Here is a 14,993-nt window from a genome sequence, read left to right as displayed (position 1 = left end):
ATATGGATGTTCGATATATATCAGCGGTTATGTTTACATGGATCCTATACGGATAGTTCCTATACATCAATCTTTATCCTTAAATTCTATGCGAAGGATAAACCCGCGCGATAACTCTAGATGCCTCGATATATATGCATAACCAATATATGTGTGCATAAAACTTTACGACAAATCAGACGACCGGTATTAATTTTTATTATTCTCGAGGAAAACTTGCTTTTTATTTTTCTTCGATCAAGAAAAGAAAAAAAAAAACAAAAACAAAAAAAAAAAAAAGAAAAAAACAGAAGAAAAAGAGGAACATTCGCTTTTCCGTCATTCCGTCAATATCCAATCCAGTCGATTATTAAGGAAAAGAAATTATTTATATCGATCGTATCGTTCAAACGTCAATCGTCAGCTTTCTCCTCGTATGGAGAGTTATGAATATGAATTTTTTCTTTCTTTCTTTCTTTCTTTCTATCTTTCTTTTTTTTTTTCTTTTTTTTTTTTACATCTCGATTCGCGGAGGAGAAAGCCGAAAAGCTTCATGGGTCATATAACGGAATAAAAAGGATCGTATAATGGGTTGGAGGTCACGTCCGATGAGGGTAGAAGTGGTTGGTAATACCGCGGAGTCAAGTAGAGACTGACCACGTCCTCGCTACTAGAAACGAGCTTGCGAGCGCGTAAGCCATTATTACACTAGGATTAGTACTCGAACATTCAGCCATAGCTCTATGTTACCCGGGCGAGCTTTCCAACGGCCAATCTCGGAAAGCTTTCGATTCGGCTTCCTTCCTCTTCTCTGTCCTCCCTTTTTTTCTTTCTTTCTTTCTTTCTTTTCTCATCGTTTTCCATATATTTCCATCGCAAACGAAGTATGAGTAGAAGACATTTTCATTTAGGAATTCCTTCGATCTACCAACAACCAAACTCATCATCATTCTTTTCTTTTTCCACGGAGAAAAAGAAAAAAGGAAAGCTTGGTGAACTACAAAGAGAAAAAAAGAGAGAGATAGAAATAGACAGATCGGTAGAGAAAGAGACAGAGAGACAGAGACAGAGACAGAGAGAGAGAGAGAGAGAGAGAGAGAGAGAAGAAAAGGCATTTCGATTTTCTCACATCTCTTCTCGATGAGGTAGCGACGGAAACATAGTTGGACATTTATGGGAGACGATATGCGGGTAAGCACTCTTCGACGAAACGTCTAGTATCGATAGTAATAACAATTCGCGTTTGAAATTTATACGAGCACCCGTATTCGTTTCCGAAAATACACGCTTCACCTACGAATCTTTTACTGGCTGACCAACCAGTCTTCCCATACATCCAATGCCAATGGATTCCATGAGAGAATGGTAAAAAAAAAAAAAAAAAAAAAAAAAAAGAGAAAAAAAAACCTTTTACGAATATTCTTTCCCTTAAAAATTCCTAGAAAAAAACATTCTCGTCCGATCCTCTCGTATCTTTTCGTTAATGCTCTATTATTTACTACAATTATATCCGACAATATCAAAATTCTGTTAATCTCGCCATACTCTTCCCTCCACTCATTCACTTTTGTTCGTTCAATTTATCGTAACATTCTAACAAAGAGATCGTACGGGATTATTTTAAAGTAATTATATTTTTCTTCCATTTTCCCTCTTCCTTTTTTTGCCTTTTATATAAAAAGCAAAAATAAAAAAAAAAAAATATATATATATATATATATATAAATGAAATGACTCGATTAAAGCAATTATATTTAGAGAGAGAGAGAGAGAGAGAGAGAGAGGTAGAGAGAAAAGTTTCTATTCCAATTCGACTCGAAAAGAAGGAAAAAGGAAATTTTCGCATTTATTTTATTTTTTCTCTCTCTCTTTTTTTTTTTATTATTATTATTACTTTTTTTTTTATTTGTCTTTAAACAGAACGAAGAGATTCCTTGCTTTAATTAAACGTTCCTCTCGAATCTTCAAGTATGAAAGATCGAGATTGGGATCGTTAAAGTCGTTGGCAGGAGAGACGAGGGATTGCAAAAAAAAAAAAAAAAGAAAAAAGAAAAAAGAAAAAAGAAAAAAGAAAATAATAAAAAAGAAAAAGAAACGATAAAGGAGAAAAAGAATAGAGTTTTAGGAAAATCACAGAAGGAAATCTTTGACGCTAAGAGAACGAAATTGTGAAGTTTGAAAGACCCTCGAAGCTTTAAGCACTGTCGTAGTTGGGAAACAGTCGTGTGTACTTTAACGGACGATCTTAGCTATTCGCTCGTCGTCCTTGCGCGACGCTCTTGCTCGCTTTTTCTCTCACAGAGACATCTCCTTTCGTCGTAGTAGATCCCCTGGCTAGAAAAAAGTAAATTGAATAGATTTCGCGCGGCGTGCTAGCACGATAGAAGAGAACGAGAAGGAGAAGGAGGAGGAGGAGGAGGAGGAGGAGGAGGAAGAGAAAAGAAGAAAAGTAGGAAAGAAGAAAAAGAGAAAGGGGAAGGAGATGTAAAGAAAGGTACGTAGAAAACTCCAGGCTGGTTTTCAAAGCTCGGTCTTCGGTAAGAAAAAAGTATACTCTCTATCGTTCCCAGACACGTATTTAAATTCTTCCTTTGAGAAAGTGAAATATTAAAATATTAAATGGAGAACAAACGAGTAACGAGTATGTTATTAAATGATACTCAAGTTAATTGTCATTAATTAATCACGTCGGAATGAAATTATTCGTTTATTAAAATTTCTTTAGAAAAAAAAAAAAAAAAAAAAAAAAAAGGAAAAAGATACGAAAAGAAAAAAGCATTCTCCTTTTTGAAACGTATGTACAATATTTTAAATTACAATTATTCAATGATATCAATTTATTTTAATACGTAAATGTATTATTTCATTTCTTAGTTGCATCGATTTGAACGTTAGGCGAAGATCCGTTACAATAAAAGTCCAACGTGTTCTAAAAGAGAAGCTTTTCTCGAGCTTTCGAAAAGAACGACGATATATACTCGCTACGACACGGACAAAAGGTTTACATTCCGGCATGGAGAGAAAAAAGACATTGAAAGTCAGGCGAGAACGAGAGAAGATGGAACGTGGAAAGGGTAGGGAAAGAGAAACATAGAGAAAACGAACAAGCGATAGAGAGAGGGGAGAGAGAGAGAGAGAGAGAGAGAGAAAGAGAGAGAGGAAGGGAGGGAGAGAGAATACGACGTACAGTTTTGTGAAAATGTGCTGCGACGTGTTGGATAAGAACGACGTCCATATTACGCTTGAACCTTTTAACAGAGAAGTCTTACCGTCTCCTCTTCTCGGAAGATTTTTGCGATGCTCAGTAATTTCTTTTTTATCGAGGAATCTCTTTCGCGATTTGAAAAGTCAAGAGATACGAGGATACGTTCGAAGAAAAGAATGAACGATCGTTTCAACGCTTTCCGTTATTTTCCAAGTGTGTCAAGAAAAGCGAAAGCATTCGGTCGAAGGAGACAAGAAAGAACGGTTTCGTAGATCGACTTTAGTTTGTCGTTGAATCGAACGAGAAGAAAAGAGGAGAGAAGAGAGCAAACATTTATTTGCATCTTGTGTGTTTGCCAACGAACGAATAAAACTCCTAGCTCTCTCTCTCTCTCTCTCTCTCTTTCTCTTTTTTTTATTTTTTCTTTTTCTCTCGAATACAAAAAAAGAAAAAGAAATAGAAAAAAGTTCGTATCGAGTTAGCTCGAGTTCGAAAGTTAAAATCGTCTAACGCCATCCGTGCGATTTTCTTTCCATTACAGATTTTTACGTTTTATTACGATAAACGTTTCGCTTTAGTTCGTATAGGGCGTTAAAAAGGCAAGGTGTTACCCGTCGAAATGAAATTCGAGAAGGACTAATGCGCGTGACCCTCTCTTTAACCTTTTCTACCTTCGAACGACTGCTACCAATTCATTTTGGATTATTTTCTAGACTTGGATTATTTTCTAGAATATATATATATATATATAGAATATATATAGAATATATATATATATATATATATATATATATATATATATATATATATATATATATATATTTGACGTATCGGACAAGGAGGCTTAGATTCAATAAGACCGGCTGACGATCTTTTTACGATCGACTCACGATATCGACTCAACATCGATATTGCTGACATAAGCTAATGTTCTCACTGATGCCGTCGAAATTCGAAATATGCTGTCGCGAGAACACACCCATTTCTCTCTCTCTCTCTCTCTCTCTCTCTCTTTTATTTTATCTTTTCACATTTTTCCTTGGTTTTCTCTGTTAATTATATAAATAGTTTTTCTGAAATTAATATCTCGTATACCGATCATATTTATTGTTAACATCGATATAAACTTTTCGTCAAAATATAATTACATAAAAGTATTATATTGTTATAAGATGAGTTCGTGAATTTATAGAGAATCAATAGTCTTATAATATCTTGACAAATAGTTTTACAACATCTGCGAATAATCGACTTGGGATCCATGTCGACCTAGATGAGCGACAGGTTCATGAGCCAAAGAACATGGTCGCTTGAATTTTCGCGAAAGCCGCAAAATCCATGCACCCGGTTTCACGTTGAAATGCGGGTGGCAAGCTGTGACAATGCTAGTTCGCCGAACTCGAACTATAGTTTCACATTGTTGTTCACCTGGAATAGTAGCGGACTCGAGAAATTCTCGGTTACCAGCCCTCAGCGTCTCGCTCTGACGTCAAAAACCACGCCCTTTTTCCTAGGGACACTAAAGTCAGCCAGTTGTATTAAGTACAACTTTTATAATACATTTTCTTTTCTTTTCTCCTTTTTCTTTTATTTATTTATTTATTTATTTATTTATTTATTTATTTATTTGTTTGTTTGTTTGTTTTTTCATTGATATCATTTTTTTTTTCTTTTTTTTTTTTTTTTTTTTTTTTTTTACGTACATTGTTCTCGTCAATTTTATAACCCTTCTACTGTAAAGTTTACGCGCAATGAATTGTAAGAGAAAAAAAAAAAAATAAGAAAAAAGAAAAAGGAAAACAATCGTTTTCCTTTTAAAAAGGAATATAACAAAGGGCGATAAATCGATGGAAATATTAAGGTTTTAAATTTTAACTCTTTCTATAGGAGTTCAAACTTTTTGTATAAATTATCTGAAATTATTTCGCAATTTGCTAAAATTCGATCTCGTGCGGGTATAAGATGGAACGTTGTTGAAGGGTATTAATGTAACTTCGTGGGGGAGGGAAGGAGGAGAAAAAAGAAATAAAATAAAAAAATAAAAAAGAGAGAGAGAGAGAGAGAGGAAGGAAGACAGAGAGGCCCTTAAGGGCACGAAAGTATCATGGATTTTCTAAGGCTCGTCAGTGTAGAGAAAAGTGTGTCTAGTTTTGGCGTACAAATACAAACTCGTTACACGTATCTGTTTCTCTTTTTTACTCTTCTTTTTTCCTTTTCTTTTTTCTTTTTCCTTTCTTTTTTTCTATTTCTTTTTCTTTTTTTTTTTCCTCTCATATTCGCACGACTCTCGGCGTTCGTTTCGTTCCGTCTCACGGATTGCAGCGTGTAATTTCGGATCGCACGAGCGGACGATATTGTTAATGACGTGAGGGAGGAAGAGGAGGAGGAAGAGTAGGAGGAGGAGGAGGAGGAGGAGGAGGAGAAAGAGAAGGAGAAGAAGAAGGAGAAGGACAAAGTGGAGAATGTCGGTGAAGAAGACAACCGGGTGCACATCGTGGCACGTATTGTAAGAGAAACGGCACACGAGATCAAAAGAAGTGGCACGTTTTCATCCCCCAACCCAACCCACCCCATTTCACCCAATCCCATCCTAACTTGTTCTACGAGGAACTGCTGAAACGAAATCTGGAACGCCACGTTCGCGCCTTGTTTCCGTTAAAATTTTGTGTTTGCAATAGAAAAAAAAAGAAAAAAAAAGAAAAAAAAAGAAAAGAAAAAAAGAGAAGAAGAAAGAAATAAAAAAGGATTTTACTTTTCGTCGGCCTTCCTACGTAACAAAAAGAGAAAGAAAAAGAGAAAGAGAAAGAGATCCTAGACGTTAACGTTATCACTGTCGTTGTAGTCGTCGTAGTCGTCGTTGTAATCATCGCTCTTTTATAATCTCTCTTTTGAATAGGCGTGCGCGCACTCATGCACGCCTGAATATCCTTTTAACTTGGCTCTTTATGAACTTTCCCACGATTCCCGCTTGTCATTTTCTTAACGCGAATGTGGACCTTATTTCTCTCTCTCTCTCTCTCTCTCTCTCTCTCTCTCTCTCTTTCTTTCTATCTGTCTTTCTATCTATCATTCTTTTCTCATTTTTTCCCTTCACCGATGTTCGTTCTCATGTTCTTATCGAATTCCACCTTCCCTTGATTTAATTTGTTTGTTTTTTATTTATCGTTGGTTTTTACGACGAAAAAAAAATTTTGTTTTTTTTTTAGGTCAACCTGACCAACCAAATAAAAATTCCATCGTCAAAAATTCTTTCTCGAATTGTCTTCGAATATATTTGCGAACGTGTAGATTGTATGTATGTATATATATATATATATTTTTTTTTTTTTACGTATATTTTTATATATATATTCGTAGATATGTATATAATACGTTGTTTCGAGTGTTCCACGATGGAATTATTATTGTAGCTATACATTCGCATCAATTTCGTAAGAGAAAGGTTACACGAGTTGCGACGTTCATTACAAACGTCGTAACGAGGCCTCGAGCTAGCTGTGCAGTGCATGTGAAAATAACGTGCCTCGTTAAAAAGTCAAACAAAAAATACCTGCGAGATAAACCTTCCCTTCTTTTTTTCTCGTTTCATTAAAAGAAAACAAAAAAAAAATAAAAGAAATATATATATATATATATATATATATATATATATATGCAGTATGTACGGATTAAATGTATATGAACGATAATTTTCTGAAGTATTAAAAATTCAAAAAATTATTTTAAATGGACGTTGTATGGCGTGATCAATGAGACGTGGTAAAGTGATAATTATTTGACTTTGCGATAAATTCAAAGAGGCATGCAAAGATCATGTTAAAATTTTTTAATTTTCATATTTTTTAATATAGACCTGACTCTATAAGACCGGATTTGAGTAAATCTTAAACTTGTCCGATCATTTTTTTTGCATGTTTTATACTTAAGGATATAATCATGTGTATAAATATAGATATACAGAAATATATATATATATATATATATATATATATATATATATATATATATATCTCTTAAAATGATAATCATTTTAATATGAAATGTTTATAGAGAAATTTTAAAAAGATATTACTAAGCTTTTACTTTTTTTTTCTTTTTTTTTTTTTTCTTTCCTTAAACTATCTTACGACATTGTATATATAATCTCGAAGAAGGTGAATTTATGATCAACTTGCGAGCTATCGATGTTACTACATGTACAAGAGTTAATGATCGAAGCGTATCTTTAGACAGTGTAAGTCGCTGGTTTCACCTCTTTCAACGAAGCTACGATACAACGTTCGGTCTTTTTGTGGGGTTGGATTGCCTTCGTACCATCCCTATGACGCCAGGCTAACGTAAAAGGATGATTATACCCTCAGGTGCCGCTCCCTTTTACTTCCTATGTATCTACGAACGTGCTTTCTCCGCATTCTACCATCTCTCCAAAAAGCATGTACGTACATATATTTAGTTTCGAAACTCTTCCCTACGAGCACGTTAATACACTTTTCTTTATGGCTCCTTTAAGTGTAAGAGTTATAAATGTTACTAGAATATTTCCTATAAGTTTTCGCAAAAAGGATCGTCGTTATTTACTTGAATTTAGAATCGAATTTAGAATATTAATAATGATTTATTAGAGAATAAATTAACCACGATCTATGATCTTTCTTTCTTTTCTTCTTTCCTTATTTTGCTTTTTTCTTTTTATTATAAGAACGTATGTTGCATATGTTGCATTTTTAAAAACAATGTCTTTCGGATTAATCTAGACGGATTAATCAGGAAATAATATTATCGTGAAGAAAATTTAAGATAATAATATCCGACGTGATCGCATGATTCCCGAGTTGAACTTATAATTTATATCGTTATTATTTCGTTTCATTTTGAAAGAAGTGAAAAATAAAAGGAAAAAAAAAAAAAAAAATAAATAAAAAGAAAAAATGAAAAGAGGCGAGGGAAAATTTGCGATGTAATTTAAAGTCACGAATGCGGAAATTGTGTTCGTGATAGAAACTAACCGGCTACATTGTCCACGTGAATTTGTTGATTATTGTATATATTGATCGTGTTGTCATTAATCGAACGTAACGAAGGAATTTTCTTCGAAAATTTTTTATCGGGCTCGTTTCGATTACCGATGCAAATTTCTTTTTTCCTTTTTTTTTTTTTTTTTTCTTCTTTTTTCTTTCTTTTTTTCTCTTTGTTTTGTTTTGCAAATGACGATCGATCGAGCTGGTCGCTTTTTAAACCGACGAAGAGTAAATATTGAAATGAAACGAACGAATGAGAGGAACGAGGAACGAATTCGTCCAATATCAAAACGTACTATTACAGTTGAAAGCGAATCACACGGAATGCAAATTATCAGACCGTGTCCATCGAAAAAAATTCATTTTTGCTGTGGCAATGCGTTAAAAGGGGTGAACCATTGGTATATGGTATTTTTCTTTTAACAAGATACCAACGAACACCCATGAAATTTGGCCATATATACATATATACACTTCTACACGCACATACACACACACACACACACACACACACATATATATATATATATATACACAAATATAATACCAAGGCAGGTTTACCTACACAAGTGTAAATACGTGTAAAAGAAGAAGGTGTGAGAAAATAATCGATAAGCTTCGATCGGTACACGTTGCATGGCTTCCGTAAAGGTCCGTAGATTAATGGTAGAGATAGTTTTCGGTGGTGTGATCGCGTGAAGTATGCCATGGCACATGATCGATAGTTTGCGTGGGCCTCGATGACGTCGAACGAACGAAAAATAAAAGTAGAGAAAGAATGGTAAGGGAGAGGGGGGGAGTTAGGATCGGAGAGGGAGAGGAGGGGGGAAGAGAATGGGGGGGAAAAAAGCACGGACGCGTGACGTACGCTCTCTCGCGATACGCTTCCGTTATTATCGCTTTGGTGTTCCCTCGAGAATCCCTCGTATTGCCATTTTTTTTTTTTTCCGAACATCCTAAGCGGCAAGGAAAAAAAGTTGCACAAAAGCGTCCGTTTCGATGATTTCATCCCAGATAAGATTTTTCGCTTAACGTCAACGCCAAGTGTAAACAAAAGGGTGATATTGGTAATAATTATCGAGGTTTTAGTATCAACGAAAACATCGACATCGATTGAACATCCAAAAAGAAATAAAACCAATGAGCGTAGTTCTTTTTTTTTTTCCCCTGTAATTTTCTTCTGTTTTTTTTTTTTTCGTTGTTGTTCCCTTTTTTCTCTTCTATTCTATTCTTTTTTCTTTTTCTTGTCTTGTTTTCTTTTTTTTTCTTTTTTTCTTTTTTTTTTTTTCTCGTTTTTATCAAAGAAGACAGACAAAGTTTCTATTGAAAATGAATGGGTTACATTATTGAATGAACCCTCAAGAGAAATCGGACGGTCGAGAGATCGACTTGAAAATTACCGAGTCGGAAAGCGTTGATTTTAAAGGGAGTCGAGTGGAAGTCTTTGAAAGTTTCTCAATTAATAGAAGTGAGACGGTCGATGTTTGCGCTATGCTTACGTAATATCTCTCAAAGTCCTTGAGTCTTTGACTGGTGAAAGTGTTTCGTTCTGTTAATGAGTCAACGAATAAATTCGTTATCGAATAATAACGTGCCTTGGATCGGGAGTGTCAGGAAAGATGGAATGAAACGTTGGAATGAAACGTTGGATGTGAGAAACGATGGAATGAGAAGGATGAAGAGGACACCGGGGAGAGAGGTGGGTTAAGCGGCAATGTACATATGCCGTTTCTCTGATGACGTATGCCGATGATGATACCGACGGTGGCCCAGCAAACAGATCATATCTATTCATCGAGCTACCTCTATTGTGAGAGCTCCGTGCCGCACGGAATTCTCTCCATCGTACTCTACCAACTACGGTTTCCGCGTGCTAAACCGTTTGTTAGCGCTCTCGCGAGTACGTTCCTACTCTGTCCCCGAACGTGGTTAATATTATTGGCACACCAAATTCTCCAATCGGCTTTCATTACGTTGTTAGGTGTTCTCTGAGATCGTGAATCGATTTCTCTCGATTCTCTCTCTCTCTCTCTCTCTCTCTCTCTCTCTTTGATAATTTCTTTTTTAATTTCTAATTTAACAGAAATCATATGAGTATCGATTTGTGGATATTGAAAATTGCGTGATATGCCTTTTGATAAAAGAAAAAAAATTGTTTTTTTTTTTTTTTTTATGCCCACGTTTATGCACAAAAGATAGATAAAACTCCCGCGAGGTGACTCTCGCGAAAGATACATTTGATTACGTTCGATTATATTTAACTGCCTCCCGGGTGCAGTATTCGGATGTATGTACGACTTTATACTCTGCTATTTTATTGCAGTAGTTACTGCCGCATACTGGTCGAACACTCGCACGATTATAGTCCGCGTTTCGTTTTGTAACGGCCAGGCAATCTCCATTGAAAATTTAGATCCGGATTATATTTAAATTCGACTAGGGACCCGTCTTCCATATTTAAGCTAAGTCCGATCTTTGATTTTTCTTTCTCCTTTTTTTTTCTCCCTCCTTTCTTTTTTTTTTCTTTTTTTTTTTTTTTTTTTTTTTGAATAACTTTCCAATAATAATCATTATTCGATGAAAATACGGATATTCATCTCGATTACGATAGAATGTTTTATAATCGATTACAAAGAGTTAAATGATGCGAATTAAAGAAATATAATACACATAGATGGTGGAATATATCTGATAACATTAGTATCTCTACGCTAGTTATTATATTATCACGCGTGGGAATAGAGGATGGTTATAACTTTGGCAAAGTTTGTATCGAGTAAATACATGAAGTAGTAAGACTCGATGATTCCTAGGTCGTCAACACGTAAGGATCAACGAAACGAAAGAGCTCAGAGGAATGGTGGCACGTTTCTTAGTTTAGTTTCTCCTAACATCACATAGTTTCCAAGTTAGAGTCAATCTCTTCACCCTTCTCTTACATAATTCGAGTCGAGATTCACTCTGCGGCAGCTCCGTTATCTAATCAACTTGATCCGTGTTATTCGCATTAAGAGAGAAAGAGAAAAAGAAAGAGAGAGATAGAGAGAAAGGTAGAAAGATAAAGAGGGAGAGAAAGAGAGGGAAAGAGGAAAAGGAAACAGCTTGACCTCTTTTGTCTTCACGCGTCAAGTAAACGAAGCGAAAATTGGCCTTTTTGAAAACTCGTCGAACGTAACTGGAATGTATTCGAGATTGGTATCTCCCCTCCTACTTTTTCCCTCCTCTTTCCTTCCTCAATGAAATCGTATTTAATTTCGAGCCGCACATGTCCCCGTGGGGTTTCACAGAGATAATCTAAATTTCGTTTCCCTTATATAGACGAACGTATTCCGTAGTTTTTGTTCGAACGAGCAAGGTTGAGCTTGTTAATTATACGTCGTCCGAATCTATCGCATATATATATATATATATATATATATATATATATATATATATATGTACGTTATATGTATAGTTAGGAGAGTAAAGATTTCAATGGAATTCGTTTCTCTTGGAAAATTCGATTGTCCAATGGACGTATTTATATATTATATCTTCCTAGTTTATTTTATTGTTCTTTTTCTCTTTTTTTTCCTTTTTTCTTTTTTTTCCTTTCCTTTCTTTTTCATCACATAAAGATTCAGAAAACACTGTTCAATCTCAAATTTTTAAGGAGATTACAGATAGTAATCTTTTTTTTTTGTTTTTTTCTATATTCTCATAAAGAATGATATCATCGATGCCAGATGTAACAATGCCCAGAGACTATTGGTCTCATCGGGCGTCATTAACGGAACCTATCGAGGGATCGAAGATCGATGATTAGGCGAGCGAATTCGAACGTTTTGCCGTCTGTTTGTTCATTACCAGTTAATGGTCGGGAATTCTGTACGAGCGACAAGATAAAATATCGACTCGAGAGAAATGGGACGCTTAACGTATCGGGCTTATCCGTGAATTCTCTCAAATATTTGACAGACAGATTTTTCGTCGTCTCGTTCTGTTTGTCGTTGATCGTGTGCGAATGCATGCACGTCAAACGTCGCTTTGCTTGCGACCGACTCGCGAGGATGAGCTTTAGGATCGGCATTGTTGGCATCGCTGATAGCGACGACGCAAAATCGTGCGTTAATCGCAAACGGTGATCGAATCTTCGTGCGAACTTCAAATTCTCCGAACCATTTTCGATTATCGAAATGACGATTCTCTCTCTCACTCTCTCTCTCTCTCTCTCTCTCTCTTTACCTCCCATCCTCCCTTTCTCTCTCTCTATTCACTCTTGTATTTGTGATGCACGCGTTCATCTATTTCAACTATTTGTAATACAATATATGTACGTACGTCGAGAAATTTGACGAATTTCTCATATCCCTTCTAATGATTTTCATGAATCTATTTCTAAAATTATTATTATTTTCATATCTAATAGATATTTGATTGATTCGAATAGAAATATTAATATCACGTATCATTCATTTTGAAATATCATTTTAATATTCGTTATATAAAAGACAATTTAAAAAAGTTTTTTCCCATGGATTTGATCAATTTTCTTTTGGAATTTTCTTTTGGAATGTCTACGTATGTATATATGTACATATATGTATATATATATATATACACGTATAATGTATAAAGGATATAATTCTTCAATAGAGAGTCATCTTTTCTTTTTCAGTTGAAATACCTCTCACTTTCCATGCTATATGCTATATGCTATATATATCTATATATATATATATATATATATATATATATATATATATATATATATATATATATATATATGTATTACGATAAAGGAAGAGAGGAAAGAAAGAGAAATGGGAGAAAGAACGCATAGCGGAAAAAGCTTGCAGAATTCAACGGACTAGACGAGACGGACGTATACGTATGAGCAAGGTTTGCGTTTAGTAAGTAGTAAGAGAAGAGTATAGTCAGACACAGACCGGTTTCGCCCGTCTGTTTATCCAGCAAAGGGAGAAGAGAATCGGAATTTGTAGAGACGCCAGACAGTATTCGGTACGACTAAACCCGACGCAATACTTTCCTATATTCGAGATTCAAGAGATTCCTATGTCGGAATTTTTTTCTCAAATGGCCTCAATTATTTACATAATTGTTTATTTTTTCGTAATTCAATGACTTTTTTCTCCAAGTTTTCAACTCTTTCTCTCTCTCTCTCTCTCTCTCTCTCTCTTTCTCTTTCTTTAATTTTTTCTCTCTCTCTTTTTCTCTTTCGATAAAAGGAATATATTTTATAAACTATTCGAAATAAAAATAAATTAATATCTATATATTAACGATCTATATAAAATGAAATACTCTTTCTTGTAATTCGCATCGATTCCTTTAACGCATCCCCTCGGGTGTTAAACGAGCTCGAAGTTTCTGTCGTTTTATTTCAGCTCGTAGATTTGACGACATCTTCTTCGATGCGTATCGAGGCGAACGCAAAGCGATGTTTCGAAGAACGCCAAGTGACATGAAAATTCGCTTTGCCGGAAGCACCCGAGATGAGACTCTTGAGTTCTTTCTCTCTCTCTCTCTCTCTCACTGCCAAACAAAGATGTACGTAAAGACTGTTTCTAGTCAAGACTGAAGTATTTCTCTATTGACGTGAATTTAGGAAAAATATTTGTTCGTAGATATCTCGCAAAGAAAATATATATACATATATATATATATATATATATATATATATATATACGTCTCTCTATAATAATTTTTTTTTCTTCTTTCCATCGAACGTTCTAACGTCTATCTTTAATGTACCGTCCGATCTTTCATTATTACTCCTTTTTATTGTTATTTTTTATTGTTTCTCCTTTCTATTTCCATCCTAGTTATCACGTTTTCTTCCTTTCTTTCCTTTCTTTTTTTTTTTTTTTTTTTTCTATCCTTATAACATAAAGTCATTTTGCAGCTTTAGTTCGCGTCACGAACTTTTGTCATAACGTTGAAAATCGCCGGTATACATTTGCGGTGCTATCAAAGTAACATATAGAGAGTATAACTGAAACGATTTAATGTCAAAAGATACGAACGTGATCTATAAACTCCCTAGTTTACGGATATATTACGTACACATGTATGTTGGTACACATCTATATTAGGCATAACTTTAGAGTCGTAGATTCGGTTTATGACCGACATACTTTATTTTCGAATTACTTTGAGATAAAAGTGGGACATATAGTAATAACCACGGATTTTCCTCTGAAAATTTTCCTATTCGTTGCGGTTCTATGAACAAGGAGAGAAACAAGGTAGATACCTCTTCGCGAAATATCGCGTAACATCTCTCTCTCTCTCTCTCTCTCTCTCTCTCTCTCTCTCTTTCTTTCTATCTATCCATCTTTCTTACTCTTACTGTTACTCCTACTCCTTTGTCTTTTCTCGTTTCTCTAATTAATTCCGTAAGAATTATATGCTCACGTCGTTGCGTTACGTACCCTTTCGACTTGCAAGTACGATGTGCACTAGCTAAGCGAATAATTCTAGAAAATACGATACGACTATTACACGAACACTATGAGATCCTAAGAAGTTCAACTTCCGTTTATAATTGCTTCTCCTCTTCTCATTTCTTCGGTCTTCTTATTATTATCAATGATCTTTTCGTTCTCTTATCTTTCGTTCTTAATTTCATTCGTTCTTAATTTTATCAACGACATTACCATTTTATTCTTTTTCCTTATATAATAGTTTATAAATAACGATAACGTTGAAATCATTATGATCGTTCATTTTTACATTTGTCTCCTTTTCTTTTTCATTATCATTATATTCATCTTCGTCTTCGTCTTCTA

At 34.8% G+C, this 14,993-nt stretch overlaps 1 protein-coding gene and 1 long non-coding RNA gene across 4 annotated transcripts in view; one reads left to right on the top strand and one right to left on the bottom strand.

The window, feature by feature from the left end:
* Positions 1-14,993, top strand: part of LOC124421956 — a 278,500-nt gene that overhangs the window by 54,641 nt on the left and 208,866 nt on the right. Inside the window, exon 3 of one of the 2 annotated variants that reach the window (XR_006941772.1) lies at positions 7,414-7,619. The exons of the other annotated variant lie outside the window; for it this stretch is intronic. This is a non-coding gene — a long non-coding RNA (uncharacterized LOC124421956). The remainder of the gene's footprint in view (positions 1-7,413; positions 7,620-14,993) is intronic. 2 annotated transcript variants of the gene reach the window in all.
* LOC124421955 (protein vein) overlaps positions 1-14,993 on the bottom strand; it is a 244,139-nt gene that overhangs the window by 53,817 nt on the left and 175,329 nt on the right. The window lies entirely within an intron of this gene.

Source organism: Vespa crabro, chromosome 2, assembly GCF_910589235.1.
Source record: "Vespa crabro chromosome 2, iyVesCrab1.2, whole genome shotgun sequence".
Taxonomy (NCBI): Eukaryota; Metazoa; Arthropoda; class Insecta; order Hymenoptera; family Vespidae; genus Vespa; species Vespa crabro.
The sequence above is the reverse complement of the archived record's forward strand: the minus strand, read 5'-3'. Positions and strand labels throughout refer to the sequence as shown.